We start from the raw sequence: 17,196 nt of genomic DNA, 5'->3' as shown, positions 1-17,196 counted from the left end.
CTAGAATATTCTTAGCGCTCCATCTTAGGAAAATATGCTTCATCTAATGACCTGTATCAGAAAATACTTTTTCTCTACTGGATAGAATTAAAAAGACTGACACATGTTTTAAATATACTGCCTGTCCAAGTTAGAATGGTAAACTTCCTTATGATTAGATTAGAAGTTTGGCTTGCTCCGGTTTTCTTGCTTACACTTATTTCTTTCAGACCTGGAAATCTTGATGTATATATTTTCCTGCATAGCTTTTTCATGAGCTGTATCAAAGTATATTAATTCAGTGATCTACTCAACTTTTAAAACTATGGAAATATAAGCCCTAGGAGACATGTGAGATCACCAGAGATTCTATTTTTCTTAAATTCCCTAATCCCTAAATACTAGTAACACAAATTCCCCAATTCTGAAGGAATTATGAAGGGAAATTTTTTTTCCAACGGATATGTTTTTAGGACTTCAAGATGAACAGTAAATGATAAAAGTTGGTCCCTTGAAGGAGAGCTATATTGAGCTGTCCATCAGAGAAAGAGGATAATCATCAGTGAATCTGCCACTGATAAGATTATTATTTTCTGTATTTGTTAAAAATGAACTGTTACGTTACTGTTTTTACTGTCTCAGACTCTGAGGATATGATAAACAAAATGATTAGAAGCTAAACTATTACCAAGAAGCATCACCGTATATACACTGATGATCTCTTGGGATTTTTGGACACTAAACAGTAGTCACTAAACTAGTAAGAACTTAAGTTTCCATTATACTTCACTAAGTGAAATATACAGAGCAAAATATACTAACTTAGTTATAGCTCTGTAACTCTTGGTGGTCAGGCACAGGATCTCACAGGTGGGGCTACTAACTGACCTTGTGGGAACTTCATGCTTCATGATAGACAACAGACAAGGTCTACTAGTGATAAACCATCCATAATTTACCAATAAGATCTCTTCTCACCAAACCAAAATATATCAGAGAAGATACTATTTGTCCCCGTCTTTAGTAACTCATGTCCTTAGATGAGGAACAGGGAGAAGTACATGTATTAATGAGGTAGAGAACATCTGGAATATCCAGGATAATCATGAAGTAGTGACTTCAGCAAAATCGACAAGTGCGCCTCGGACATGTTGCCACGCTTATCCAATAGGAAGGGGAAGATGAGCTAGGAGAAAAGTGTCTACTGATCTCCTCTCTCTGTCTGAGAGGCAGAGCCTAAGTTTCTTGACAAAGGCAGTCTTAAAAATGAAGTCACATGCATGTTTTGACCTTTTAGCAGCAGTCCCCAACCTTTTTGGCACCAGGGACTGGTTTCGTGGAAGACAGTTTTTCCACGGATGGAGAGTGTGGGCGAGGAGGATGGTTCAGGCGGTACTGCGAGCGATGGGGAGCCATGGGGAGTGATGGGGAGCAGAAAATGAAGCTTTGCTCGCCCGCCACTCACCTCCTGCTGTGCGGCCGGTTTCCTAACAGGCCACAGACGATACCAGTCTGCGGCCTGGAGGTTGGGGACCCCTGTTTTATTGTATTGTATTGTATTTTTTTTTTTAATTTATTTTTTAACCTCACATCAGTCAGAATGGCCGTCATCAAAAAATCTAAAAACAAATGCTGGAGAGGGTGTGGAGAAAAGGGAACCCTCTTGCACTGTTGGTGGGAATGTAAATTGATACAGCCACTATGGAGAACAGTATGGAGGTTCCTTAAAAAAACTAAAAATAGAACTACCATACGACCCAGCAATCCCACTACTGGGCATATAGCCTGAGAAACCATAATTCAAAAAGAGTCATGTACCACAATGTTCGTTGCATCTCTATTTACAATAGCCGGGACCCCAGTTTTAGAGTATTGGCCACTAAGAATAAATAAAAGACTAAATTTCTCAGGGATGATATTTCTCCCTACTATAACTGTATTTTGGCATTTCTTCCTTCCTATAACTCTGGTAGGACTGGTAGTTAAGTGGTTACAACTCTATACAGAGTTACTTGACCCAAGTCAGCCCTTGGGTACAGTGATTGGTTTGTTGGGCACATTCCCAGGCAGGCTTAGATTTCCATTTGGGAGAATGAAATGAATGGCAAGAGGGCCTCTACTTCTCTTTGATTAGGAGATATAAAAACTATGCAACCCCTGTGTATGTGTGTGTGTATGTGTGTGTGTGTGTGTGTGTGTGTGTGTGTGTGTGTGTGTGTGTGTGTTGGGCGGGGGCATCTACAGGGAACCTGCTAGAGAATCAAGCTTACATATTACAAAACAGAGCTAAAAGATGGCAGAATGTGAGAGCAATAGGTGGCTAATGGGTGACATCAACTAAGCTGGACCCTGCTCTATCTCAAACCAGCCTAAACCCTTATGTTTTGATTGTATAAGCCCATTCTCTTACTGTTTGCCTTTAAGATCATTTGTCTTGAGTTTGATTCACCTGCAACTGAAAACTTTCGTTTAGTAAGTTCTAAATTTAGTGGGATCTTTGTTTGAGCTCATTTGCAATATTTTAGTTTTGTGCAATACTTTCAATATGATACAATATTCTTAAGAGAAAAAGAGATTGTCAGGTTGTTTTTCAAAGTGGTAGGACAAACAGGGGACATATAACAAACATGCAAAGTAGAAGTGTTAGAATTGGAGCCACAGTAAAATTGAATTAATATACTGTTTAATAATGTCCTTAAAAGTAAAGGTCATTTTTTCTTCTGTATATCTAGAGAATCAAAGATTAAAAATAAAATTCACTTCTGTATAATAGACTGAAAGTTGCTAGTTATGAAGTTCTAAAGATAAATTACTTTTAGCCTTGCCATCTGCTTCTTAGAAAACTATACTTTAATCATCTCAAGGTGTTATTTTCTTCTTATTTTTTATAACAATTAATATAAGCTACTTTGATTCAAAAGAAACATTTATTTTTAAAATCTGGAAATTATCAAAAGGATGCAAATAGGATAATGAAAAGCACACAAATACCACCACCTAGAAACTGTGTGATCTAAATGGCTTAAGTTTTCATTCTTTGAACACATGAATACAATTCTGCTCTTTGTACAGATTACAGTTATTTTCTGTATAGAAAATGTTACCTGTCTGTAATAGGTAATAGAGTAATATGTAGAAAACATCACATCAAATAATTAGATAGTATTTAAACATACAATCTTTCAACATGACAATTGAAAATAGTGTCTCCTTGCTATTGTAATTTGCATTTCTTTAATTAGTAGTGAATTTAACAATTCCTCATATGTTGTCGGTCTTTTCTGGTTATTTTTAACAGTTTATTTTTTTTCAATTGTTCTGTCAGTGGTTTTCTTAATTTCCTAAGTGAATATTTTAAATGGGAGATATTAAACTATCTATACTCATTGATATAACTCATATATGAGTCTTTTTTTTTTAACATCTTTATTGGAGTATAATTGCTTTAAAATGGTGTGTTAGTTTCTGCTTCATATATGAGTCTTGTGAAACATATTTAAAATTTTCTTTTTACACATTTTCTCTTTTTACTCCTTTGGTGTAAGGATCATAATATGCTTTGCTCTTTTCTTTTCCAGTGTTTTGAAAATTATTTAACCTATTTAAATTTTTATCAGTGATTAAAAATTTGAAAATTTTCCTTTAACTGTGCTTTGTAATTTTCAAATTAAGATAAAATATGTATCATTTAATGGGTGCCAATATTACATGAATATGTTAGTAATACTTTATCATTGGTAATATCATTTTCTGCTCCTGTTTAGTATGTCTCTATCGTTATTACTACAATGTGGATTTTTCATTCACATTAATTCAGTTACTGGTATTTATTGACATTTACATTCAGATTTTTAACCAGATGAAAAATATTTTTCTAGATTTAGTTTTCTTTTTAATTGCTTTTATACAGTGATTTCTTTTGCATTCTTAAGGTACTAATTTTGATTTTTCCCTCAAGTGGATTGATAAATATTCAGTTAACAAAATTTTTTAGAAGTCACTTGAATTGTGTTTTCTTGAAATCTTGACTATCTAAGAAGACTTTATTTTAAATGACAAGTGTTTGTGAATGACAACTTGGTAAGTCAGAGTATTCTTAAGTCACAAAATTTTCCCCAAACATACTTTGTAGATATTGCTTCACATTTCTCATTTATTTGTGAAGACACTTGTGAGGCCATTTTGATATTCTTATTAAAATGTGGTTTGTTTTTCCCCTTATTTTATTTTTATTTCTTATAAATGAAAATATTTGATGGGATATGTCTGAGTTTCATTATCTTTCTCAGTTTTCCTCCCCATAGATAATTCTGAATTTTTCCATTTGCATCCAGAATCTCCTTTTCAATTCAGATATACTGTTTTCCATCAATATCCAATGCCAGAACATAGTCTAACACAGAGAAAATAACACAACATTCCTGGCTTTTGGTAAGTGCTCAATATATATGCACCAAATAAGTAAAAAAAAAAAAAAAAAAAAAAGTGAGGGATATTTATAAGTAAAGAACTGGAAGTGAGGGGATGAAAAAAGATAAGATCATATTTGCAGTGAATCTTTAAATCAAATTGGTCACGATTTCATTAATTTAAGAATCATGGGAAAAGACAGTAGTTTAGAAAAGAAAAATTCACCATCTATTAATTATGAAATGACTGTTAGAAATTACTATTAAAAGTGGAGTCATGAACATAAACCTGCTCTCAGGATTCAGATAGGAAAAGTGGTGTTGGCTGTCATAGAGGACAAGAATTGTCAATCTGTACTCTGCCAGTTTGAAAACAAAAGTAAACTAACAAATAACAACAACGAAGTCTGGATGCTTTCTTTAGAGACACGGGATTTATACAAATTATAATAGCTAACGTTTACTGGCATACTTTCTTTGTGCTAGGCGTTTCACTAAATGTTTTCCATATATTAACTCATGTTATATTGCATCTTTATCATCATAACCTTTTCCTATATCATCTATTTACAATATCATCTCATTCTTTCATCTTTTCTAACTCTATTTCCTTTTCCTTTGTTTTACTGTTTGATAAATGCTCTGTCTTCTTACCTTTTGAAGCTTCTAGTTTTCTGAAGATTTTATGGCTGATATAGTGGATACATTTCAAAGTTACGTTCTTCCTTCTTCTACTGAAACATGAAAATGAGGTTTCCCCACTCTTCAAATTATTTCAGAAGACTTATTTGAGGACTTTAGAAGAGTGTGAGATCTGGAGGCTGACTTGCAGGCTTAGAATCCTGTCTCTTATTTTGTACCTGTGTGGACTTTGACAATGTACGTGGCTTCTCTGTGCTTTAACTTTCGCATTTATCAATCAGTACCTTCTTCATGATATCATGAAGAAGAATACAGTAGAGATACACTATGACAATTCTACTCCCCATTACTTCCATGCCAGTTATTTTGAACCGTCTTGTCTCTGAATGTATATTGAAAACCAACAGATTGGTGACAGGAACAAGCAGATGCTGTTGCCTCAACATTGATCCTTATGAGGTGTTTAGAAAAATGCCCAGTCCAGAGCCAAGTTGTTATTTTATAAAGTTAGACTTGACAGTTTTACATGGTGAAGCATTTAAAATTTTTCTTGATTCTGATACTTTTTCCTCATTGTTATAGACATTTCCTATCAAACTATAGTATTAGATTATCCCTGTAACACTGGGCTCGTGGTTATAAGTATGTCTGCCATTTCCTCATATTTTTATGTAAATAAATAGCTAAGAATTTGGGATAGACTCAATATTAAACACCAGACATCAACCTTACATTTTTTTTCATATATTTAAGGAAAACATTATAGACTTCTTTAGCAGTTTGTCAATAAAATAATTTTTTCCTATTATGTACATTTCATTTTCTGATCTTTTAGCAAAGACCTGCCAATCTCATCCCCACAATGGTTTGGTGCATTTTCAGGTACCATTAGTAATTCGAACCTTTTTGTAATTGTTTTGAGGAATACAGAAACATTAGAACTTGTTTGCACTCTTGATTACATATATATACACACACATACACATACACACACACACACATATATATCAACTGGCTGCTTTGTTGTTGTTTTCACCATGTGAATGAAGACTAGTAAGAAAAAGAGGACAAGTTTATGGAGTTAAAATCGTGAATCTTTTTTAACACGATGCTCCAACCAATTAAACACAGTCAGATGGAAACATTTGGAATTAGCCATAGTGTGTAAAGATTTGGATAAGGCACTTACAAATAATAAATAGTTTGTTAGGTTCTCAGAAGAGATGCAGCCACTTCTCATCTTAATCTTGATGTGGATGTACATTTGTCTTTTTTTTTTTTTAGTTTGTTTTTATTTTAAAACCTGTAAAAGCATTATAATGTAATTAAATACCTCAAATAATTTGAAAAAACAATAAGTGATTACCTATTACTCTACTATGTATCACTCAGAAGCATATTTGCATAACCACTTTTCTTAATTTACCTATGATCTTGCATTGAACTTAGAAACGTGAATAAATGCCACCCACATGAAGAACTATTTTAAAGAAAATAGTTGATGTATATATTTGAAAGTCTGTCTAAATGTTTATAACTAACTTCAAAATACTATTTTTCAGCTGAAAAGTGAGAGAAATAATTGTAGACATTGCTATGAATGAATTGGCATGGAATAAACTGATTTAAATGAATTCATTTAAAATTCCTTGTGTGTTTGTTTTTACACAGACTCTTTTCCTAATAATTTGGGCAAAAATATTTTAGACAAATAAGTTGGCTTTTAAATGTTACTAAATAATTACAATTATTACTTCCATAATTCCTGAGTTAGCATTCTGATTACACTAGAGCAGTTTCTAGATCTCAACTTTATGCACACACACAGTTTAGTTGGTAGCAGAACATTTTGGCATGGCTTTCAGAGGGGTAAGTTGAAAACCCAAAGAAACTGCATTTTTCTTCTCTTTCTGATTCTGTACTTCTTGCATTTGTGATATTAACATGATGTGAATACCTGTGTTTTCCTTTTCAACGAAGCATAAATCTAGATCCCTCTGGATCCTGTAAAGAATAGAGAATGATCTTCTTTGAAGTAATGAGTTCACAAAAAAATTCAAAAGTAGTTTAAAAGATACTATGTGACATATCTCATAAGGTGAAGAATGCCTTCAATAAAACCTCAGTTTGGCGTTTCTTTTTCTTCAGAGATGGTGAAGATGTTACTCATTTCAAAAGCAACGATTTGAAAGTAGATGTTTTTGCTAGAAAATACTTTTTTGGAGCCTGACAACAGATGATTTTGAATAAAAATGAGGTAAATACTTTCAAGACTTCATAAAGTTAAAAACATTTAAAAGTTTGTAAAAGTTTTTATTGTGAAATGTATATACTAAAATATATGCATATAGTTTAAAGAATAATAATAACATATATACCCTTCTATACATTATTAGACTAAGAGACAAAATATTATCAGTATTTTAAGAGCTTCAAATGTGCCCCTCAATGCAGACCTTTTTCTTAACCCCTGAAATTTGTGTTCTCTTGTTTTTACTAATAAGTCTTAACTATTTGTGTCTACAGGTATACATTACTTAGTTTTTCCTTTTTTGGACTTTACTGGAGGAATTCATCTGTGATTCAATTACATGATTAGGATATTCATCCAAGTGGATGTATCTCACAGAATTCTTTTTGATTAGAGTGGAATATTCCATTGTGTGCATATAATGATTTTAGCCACACTAGTGTTAGGAATCATATAGGCTGATTCCTATACTTTGGTATGAAGAAGAATGCTCTGAGGAATATTCTAGTGTTTGTTTCCTAGTGCTATGGAATGCAATTGCTGTCTTGATTTGTTAACTTTAGTAGTAATGTAATTTATTTTCAAAATTAGTTTTGCTAGTTTATACTGTCACAGTTAGGCATTTGTATTACTTCACATCATCTACAACCCAAAATATTGTCTGACTTTTAATTTTTGTAAATCTGGTTGGTGTGAAATGACATACTATTGTGAGTTTAATTTACATTTTCCTGAAAAACAGTGAGGTAAGTGGTATTGAACATTATGTGCCGTTTGCATGTCTTCCTTTACAAAGTGCCTATTTATATATTTTTGCCAATTTTCCTTTTTATTTTTGAATGGAATCTGTATATGGTCCATACATACTTTTTGCTAATTTTGTGTTTGGCATATTTCTCTAGTCTGTGACTTTAAGCATTTCACTCACTTTTTGGTAATTTTTATAAACGAATATTTTAAAATTCAATGTAGTTGAATAAACCGATCTTTTCTTTTGCAGTTAGAAAATAATCACACTTTTATTTCTTCTTTTCAATCGTTTACTAATTTTATTACTTTTAATTTCTTTTACTTTGCCGGCTAAACCCTCAAGTAAAATGTTGACTAGCTAATTGACATATATGTTTTGTTTCTGATCTTAAATACTTTAACATTCTTAAAATAAATACTTTTACTATTCAATATAATGCTTGCTGTAAGATTTTTGTAAATTCCTCTGTTAATTTTATAGTGTTTATTAGCAGTTTATCATGTTATCTACAGCAGCTGTTGAATTTTATTAGATACTTCTGAATATGTCATAGTGATCATTTTTTCATTTTGAATAGTTTTTTATAGTAAATCATGTTGTTCAGTTCTCTAATGTAAAACACATTACTGTGATTATGCTGCAGTATTTTTCTGCACAATTTCTCTTATTCACTATTATATTTAGCACTGTTGCATCTATGTGCTGTTATATTTAGCACATTTGAGATTTCCTGCAATTTTCTTTCTTGTACTGTTATGTTTTGTTTTTTTTTAAGTAAGTTTATTTATTTATTTTTGGCTGCGTTGGGTCTTCACTGCTGCACGCGGGCTCTCTCTAGTTGCGGCGAGCGTGGGCTACTCTTAGTTGTGGTGCGCGGGGTTCTCATTGCGGTGGCTTCTCTTGTTGTGGAGCACGGGCTCTGGGCGCGCAGGCTTAAGTAACTGTGGCATGGGGGCTTCAGTAGTTGTGGCTCGCGGGCTCTAGAGCACAGGCTCAGTAGTTGTGGTGCACAGGCTTAGTTGCTTCGCAGCATGTGGGATCTTCCTGGACCAGGGATCAAACCCGTGTCCCCTGCATTGGCAGGTGGATTCTTAACCACTGCGCCACCAGGGAAGTCCTATGTTTGTATTTTTTTACCTGTTACTGTGTAATAAATTACCACCAAATTTAGTTACCTAAAACAAACAGTATTATCTTGCAGTTTCTGAGACTTAGAAAACTGGGTGCAGTTTAGTTGGGTGACTCTTGCACAAGGTTTTATCTGAGACTTGATGGGGGGATAATCCTCTAACCTCATTCGTGTGGGTTTGGCAAGATTCAATTTCTCAGTGTCTGTTGGACTGAGGTCCTCAATCTTTCATTGACTGTTGATTAACTCCTCCAATTCCTTGCCAAATTAGTCTTTCTGTATAGCACATCTCACAACATGGCAGCTGGCTTTCCCACAGAGCCAGCAAACAAGAGAGCAAGAGAGGGAGAACAAGACGGGATACTTTTGTATAACCTAATCTCAGAAACAATCTCTCCCATTGTCACTAAACTCTGTCCTTTAATTGTCCATTAAAGCATGCCCTTTAATCATTGTAGCTTGGGGGTGATGTGGATCGTGGAGAGTCCGTGGTATGTCCAATGACTGAACCCATTGATCTGTAGCTTGGGCTGCAAATCTGGGCCTGCTTTTGGATGCAATATACATAGGAAACCCCAACAGGAAACAAATGAAGTCTTGTAGGGCTTGGACCATGTGGCCATTTGGTCCTCAGCTGTAGTCAGGACCAAGTGAGGCCTTTTGGATGGGGCAGGAGGCTCAGTGAGATCTACCTGCCAAGAATATCCTGGTCCCTGGTCTCATGGCATGTATCCTTGGGCAGTGTATTTAGCCTGGCCAGGGTCCGGCAGCCAGGATAGCTATTCCATGCTGTTTCTGATGGCAGTGGCAGTACACGTGTGCAAGCCCAGTCTAAAATGGTATCTGAATTTCCATGGGCTGTCTTCTCATGAATCCAGCTGTTTGCATATCTGTTCTGGGGTGGAGAACAACACTTCAGTCCCTGCATTTATTTGGCGAGCATGATCTGCTCACTGCTTACGTTTTTCCTTGTCAACTTGGGGGCCTCTCTGGTGAGCATTTGTATGGGGAACAAAAACCTTACAAGGAGCAGAACTGATTTTTACTCAAATACCTCATCTCCACGGGGGGGGGGGGGCTTCTTTTATATGTCAGTCGGATGCTTGCCAATGGCTCCAGTAAAATGCAGCCTATCGACTATAGTGAGTGAGTCAGGTAGGTTCACAGTCTTCCACACGCCCCTTTATAATGGTCCTAACTGTAGCGCTTACATTAGGGCTGGGACAAAGAGCTAGCAGGACTGTACATAGACAATACATCGATACCAATAATGTATTTAGCTATAGGGACCTTGACAATTATTTGTAGCAGCCAGAAGAGCCCACCCATAGTCAGTCTTGGTAAAGGTCCCAGTGGTGGTGGCCTCAGACCCAGAAAGCATTATCTGTTTTTCCCTCATTTTGGTGCCAGGGAAAGCAGTCACCTGTGGCCTGGTATCTAAGAAGCCCAAGAAGTGCAATTTTCTTTTCATTAATTTTCCATTGAACTCTAACCTTGGCAAAGGGCCTTTGGTTCCCTCTGACAAGGGAACAAAACCCATGTCAGTTTTACGGTCATCTGACAGGTTTTGGCTACAAGTTTTTGGGGGCAGGAGAAAGGAAGGGAGAGTGAAGTAGAACAGCCCTCTTGGGTGCACAGCTGTTTCTTAGCTGGGACTCCCATTGAACAGTGTAGGGCAGGCTGGTTAGAGCAGAGACAGGCTTCCAGAGAGATCTAACTAAAGCTCTAAGGTCTCTTCAGGATGTTAAGCAAAGTAAAACAAAAGGCTGTACACTCTTTTTTTGTTTTTCTCCTGATGTTTCAACATCTTGCTAAACTGCAAGGTATTTATCAGCTTCAGCGACAGCTACTGCTTAGAGTTACTCAGCTTGTTAAGAGCCCCTCTGACTGTCTCTGACCACATTGGTGGAGGGGTCTAAACAGTGGTTAGGAAACTGCTTCACTTGTTTTTGCTGAACCCCTATGTAGGATCTCTAATTGGACCTAACTGGACAAGCTCAGCTGGAGAGTCAGGGGCTAATGAGAAAGACCAATGGTCCCCCTCAGAACTGAAAAGCTTATAAAAACAATCCTCTAGCATCCTCCAAGAATGCCCCCATGGTTTCTGCTAGCAATCCGCAAGACCCATTGGTATGGCTGGTGGAGTGTCCTGTAGTCTCTGCTAGCACTTCCCAAGGCCTATTCATTAAGTGCCCCCTGGAACCCTCAGATTCTTGCAGATGATTTGCTAGCAGCCTTCTAGGATGCTCCATGGACTTTGCTAACAACTCCCAAAGGTGATATCCCAAAGGGATATTCAGGCTTTAGCTCTTTCCGAATGGCACTGTGTTTAATCAGCTTCCCTGCTCACAGCACCAATTTGTCAGAAACCCAGCTGAGTTGGAGAGAGTGCGCTGAGCTGCCAGATGTTGGAGCAGTCAATTAAAGCAACAGGCAAAAATGGAAGAAACAGGAGACTTCTGTTAAGAAGCTTGAAAGTTACCACTTCCACCTAACGACAAGTAAAGATCGTTAACGAACTGAAAAAGCAACAACTCTTAGATACATAGGAGAAATGAGGTCACAGGCAAACAGTTACTCACAAAATTAGAGGCATCAACAGGAGAGTACAGAGAATCACACTTTACCTGAGCAGAAATCCAAGAACTAAAACCTCTGAGGGAACCAGTAACAAAGTAAGAATACCTGAACTGTAATTGATGAATTTCTGGAGGCTCAATGCGAACAAGTTCGAGAATTAAAAATTTCAAGAGAGCCAAGTCTTAGTGGATCCCCACACCTTTGTGACTTTGACATTCAGAAGCCCTGCTATGGGCTTCTCACTATGAAGACTGAAGAAAAGTTCCCTCCTGCTTCCAGCAAGGGACAGGGAAAAGCAGCCATTTTGAAATAACAACATTCTGTTCATAACAAGGTCTGCCCTCCAAAATCTGTGTTACCAGAACTCACTGACCTGGGGGAAAGGAAATACCCAACTCCAGCCCCATCTAGACTTTCATCTAAAAGGAGGAAAATATCTAAATTCATCCACGTTAGCCATCCTCCCCACCTAGGGAGGAGGTAGAGATAAAACAGAAAAGCATGTGTGAAATTCACGGTCTAGAGGCACAGGCTCACAAAAAGCCTGAGACCTAATTCAGGGCTATGGAATGCCCCCCTTCCCACCACATCTTAACACCGTATTACAAAAGGCCTATTCAGAACAGTTCTTGTAGGTCACATTCAACTATCAATTAAAAAATTACAAGACATAGTACAAGGCAAAAAACAAAGTATGAAGAGATAGAGCAAGGAGGAGAACCAGACTCAGTTATGGCAGGAATTTTGACACTATCGGACCAGGAATTTAAAATGTTCATTAAGTCAAAATTAAAAAACAAGCTATGATTCATGTGCTACAGACTCTAATGGGTAAATGAGACATTGTGCAAGAACGAATGGACAAGAGAAATAAGAAATTCTGCCAAAAATCACACAAGAAGAAATATATAATCTGAATAGGCCTATATCTATTTAAAAAGTTGAATCAATCATTAATAACATTTCAAAACAGAAAGTCCCAAACCTAAAAGGGTTCAGCGGTAAAATCTACCAAGCAGAGGAAATGCCTCATATTTCATTGCATTGCTCTAATACCAAAACAAAATAAAGGCATTAAAAGAAAAGAAAACTATAGTCCAGTCTCTTTCACAAATATAGATGCAAAATTCCTCAACAGAGTATTAGCTCATAGAACTCAACAAAGTTTAAGAAGAATTATACATCATGACCAAAGGAGATTTATGCCAGGTATGCGAGGCTGGTTTAGCATTCAAAAATCAACTAATGTGGACTTCCCTGGTGGCGCAGTGGTTAAGAATCCACCTGCCAATGCAGGGGACACGGGTTCAATCCCTGGTCCAGGGAGATCCCACATGCCCACGGAGGCTTAGTGGAGCAACTAATCCTGTGTGCCACAACTACTGAAGCCCATGCGCTGCAACTACTGAAGCCCGTGTGCTCTAGGGCCCGGGTGCTGCAACTACTGAGCCCACATGCTGCAACTACTGAAGCCCATGCGCCTAGAGCCCATGCTCCGCAACAAGAGAAGCCACCACCGCAAGAAGCCTGCGCACCTCAACGAAGAGTAGCCCCTGCTCGCCGCAACTAGAGGAAAGCCCACGCGCAGCAGCAAAGACCCAACGCATACAAAAACAAAACAAAACAAAACAACTAATGTAATCCATCAAATCAGGAAGCTAACAGAGAAAATCACATGATCCTATCAATAGATGCAGCAAAACATTTGACAAGATCCAGCACCCACTCATGGTAAAAACTCTTAATAACTAGGAATAGAGGGAAACTTCCTGAACTTGATAAATAATATCTACAGAAACCCTACAGCTAACAGCATACTTACCACTGAGAAACTTGAATCTATCCTGTAAGTTCAGGAACAAGGCAAGGATGTTGCCTCTCAACACTGCTTTTCAGCATTGTACTGGGAGTCCTAGATAACCTACTAACAAAAGAAAAGGAGATAGAAAGTATAGAAATCGAGTGCTATAAAACTAGACTATGGCCATCAGAAAATTTCAAAACAGGGCTAAAATCCAAAGTCAGAGAAGATATAGGTCACAAATATAATCAACAAAGTAATAGTTAACCAAAGAATATGTATAAAGAAAAAAAATAGGAATCCCAGTGAAAAAATAGGCAAAAGATTTGAATAAGTATTTTGCAATCCAAATGGAAAATAAATATATGAAGTGATGATTGACTTTACTGATAACAAGTGGAGAAGAAATTTAAAACTCAGTTAGGACCATCACACAACAAAACAGGCAAAAAAATGTAAAAAACAAAACAAAACCAAAAACCCTCTACAAAATGTTGGTGAAGTTAAGGGGCAATGGTAACTTTCATACTCTAGTGGAAGTTGTGTAAATTGGTAGGATTACATTGGAAAGATTTTGGCATTGTTTATGTAAGTTAAAAATGCAGAAACATTTAACCAGCCATTCTACACTGAGGTACATAAGCTAGAGAAAATTTTACACGTACGACCTCCAGAAGATGTGGATATGAGTACACACATGAAGATGTGTGTATGAATATATGTATGAACTATCATACAACAATCCATAAGAATGAACCAAAACTACACACACACAAAGAAATGATGAATCTCACAACAGACATAATTTTGAGGAAAAAAAAAAGCAAGTCATAAAAGATCAGAAACAGCCTAAACTATATCGTTTAAGGTTGCATATATAGGTATTAGTACTTTTTTTTTTTTAATGCCAACATAGTAGATTGCCTTTAACAGGGGAGAGAAAGAGATTTGATTTATATAGGTGGGGAATGTAGGGAGTTGCAAATGTGAATTTGATGCTCTATGTTTTGCTTTATGGACATGTATGTTTTATGTATTCTACTATATGTATATAAAAAGACATCCTTCCATGTTTTCTCATTTCCTACTCTATAGGATAAGGCATACACCCCTGAACTTGTCAGATGAGACCCTTCAAAATCTGACCTTAGGTTACCTTTCAAATCTCATTTCTTAGCTTTCTTATCTCTACACTCCTGTGGAGCTAAGTTATGTACTTTCAAGCCACTACTCTACTCACCGTTAACACATTACATAATCCCATAACTTTCCCACTTCTGTGGCTTTGATTTTGATGTTTATTCTGACTACCATTCCTCTGTTTAGTTTTTTATTAAATGAACCCAATCTTCATGGTAAAAATCAAATATATACTTTGATTTTTTTTTCACTTTCTCTGAAAGTATAAATCAAAATTAATTTTTCTTTTCTCTCTGTTTCCATGGTATTTTATACATTGTTCTGTGATAGTATTTACTGCATTATATTTAATTATCTGTTTACATGTGTATATTCAAGGACAAGACATTATTGAAATTGTATTCATATTGCAGTGTTGTTTGTTGCCGTAACTGAATCATACTGAAGTCTAGTGTTCCCTTTTAGATCGATCGACCTTGGAACTGTTACCTTCCTGTTGAAATATAAGCATTTGTGTGTCCTGATACAAATTTGAAAGCTCACTGATAGTATCTGAGTTGTAGCTTCTATTGTGTGTGGTTGCTGGCATGTGTTTCTGTGTGTTTGTGTGTAGTGTGTGGGCTTAAATGCAGTAAGTTTGTGTGTGTGTGTTTTGCTGTGTATGTTCTTTTGAGTGTGGCTAGTGAAAAGAAACTGTGTAGATAAAATTCCATTTCCTCAAGGTAGAACTTTAATAAGCCTAGCCTATGTTTTGAATCAGTCTTTCGGTTTTGCTGCTCATTGTAATCATTGTAAATTTTTTGTTGTACATAGTGTTGAAACTAGGGATTACATTTTCTTTTTTCCACCTTTGAAAAGAGGAATTAAAAGAAAAATGAGGACTTTAATAACATTTTATTCCTTATTATGTTAGCGGAACTAAAAACTTGCGGCTAGCCCTGTGAAAATTTTACTGGTCTAAGATTATGTGAGAAATAAGTTAAAAAATAAATTATCGAAAGTAGAATAGGTGCTATTTTGTATTAATTATTGTATCTCTCCTAGCAGAGGAAATTATCACATTCAGGACAAATAATGTATAATAACAAAATTCCTATTAATTGACTATATTTTTCCATTTAATCATCACATAGATATTTGCATCTATATCACTTTAAATCTGAATATTTAAGAAAGTATTTGTTGAAATATTTTGTACTTTTCCCTAGAGGGGAAAGCCAAATGTATTTTTTACAATTACATTTGTCTTCCTCTAGTTTTAACTTTCTGTTCCATATCCATATACAAAATCAACATTGCTATGAGTTTATAAACTCATACAATTTTGGAAGACTAAGTAAAATTTTACATCAAGTTGCATGATATTATTATTTTTATCTTATATTTCCTAGGGTAACTGTGGTAACCGTACATGTTTTCCACCATTGATCAAGAAGCAAATCCCATCCTCCCCAAAACATCTGCTGAAACAGATTTGTCTGTAGAAAGGATTTCCAGATCTGAATTGCACTGTTCAAACCATTGTCAGTGTTCAACTAATAGCTAGTTCCATTTCTGGGACTATATTTAAGTATTCATTCTTGATTCAAGTTGTCTTGTTCCAAACAGAAGAAGTGAATTTTTAGATGTCCTAGCTAATTTTCAAGTCAAACTATCATAGTCTACTGCCCGATTCTTCCAGAATTGACCTTTCAGTCCTTAGTACCGTCATTCTGAATATAAGTTAGCAACTATAAAACTTGTTTGCTATTGTTCCTTCATATGTCCTTCATACTCAAGGTGACTATGAGTTCCCTTGAAATAAGTGACCATGTCTTATTTCTGGTATTTCCTCAATATTTATCTTGCTATCTGTGAAAAGTGTTCAATTAAAAATAAATTAATGCATGAATTAATATTATGATAAAATAAGATGATTATAACCAGAAATATCAATGAGAGCTGAAGACCGAGACTCTTTTTTTTAGGACTCTGTCAGCTCACTTTATCAATAATATGTTCATCTTTATCTAACGTTTCACAACGACTATAGCAATAAGAGGCAGGTGGTAAATACTGTTGAAAAGAGGACATGGTTTAATTTTAATTAGGAAAAATCAAATAGGTTATCTGAACAATCACCTAACATAAAATAACCTTCTCTGAATTATGTATGGCAAATATATTCTTTGTATTATAACTCCTCTGTAACATACTCATTAGTGGATAAAATTTTTGTTCTCTTATTTTTATTTCATACAGTTAATAATCCTAAAATATTATAAATAGCCCCCTTTTTGCCGTGCTCTGAAGTTGAAATTTGAGCAGCAAATGGAAAATGAATTTTTATGTAGATTTCTGAAGTTTCATTTGCTGAATAATACTTGTATTAGTTAACAGGAGCGGCCATAACAAAATGGCACAGACTGTGTGACTTACAGGACAGAAATTTATTTTCCCACAGTTCTGGAGAATAGAAGTCCATGATTAAGGTGTTTTCATGTTTGTTTTCCTCTGAGGCCTCTGTCCTTGGCT

The 17,196-nt window shown here is 35.7% G+C and overlaps 2 long non-coding RNA genes across 2 annotated transcripts in view; both read left to right on the top strand.

Moving 5' to 3' along the window:
- LOC309627683 overlaps positions 1-15,697 on the top strand; it is a 96,603-nt gene extending 80,906 nt beyond the window's left edge. Inside the window, exons 4-5 of the long non-coding RNA XR_014243909.1 lie at positions 4,314-4,410; positions 7,179-15,697. This is a non-coding gene — a long non-coding RNA (uncharacterized lncRNA). The remainder of the gene's footprint in view (positions 1-4,313; positions 4,411-7,178) is intronic.
- The window catches only part of LOC309627684, a 484,892-nt gene that overhangs the window by 171,981 nt on the left and 295,715 nt on the right, over positions 1-17,196 (top strand). The window lies entirely within an intron of this gene.

Source organism: Balaenoptera borealis (assembly GCF_965194805.1).
Source record: "Balaenoptera borealis genome assembly, chromosome: 4".
NCBI classification, from domain to species: Eukaryota; Metazoa; Chordata; class Mammalia; order Artiodactyla; family Balaenopteridae; genus Balaenoptera; species Balaenoptera borealis.
This window is presented reverse-complemented; position numbering and strand designations above follow the sequence as displayed.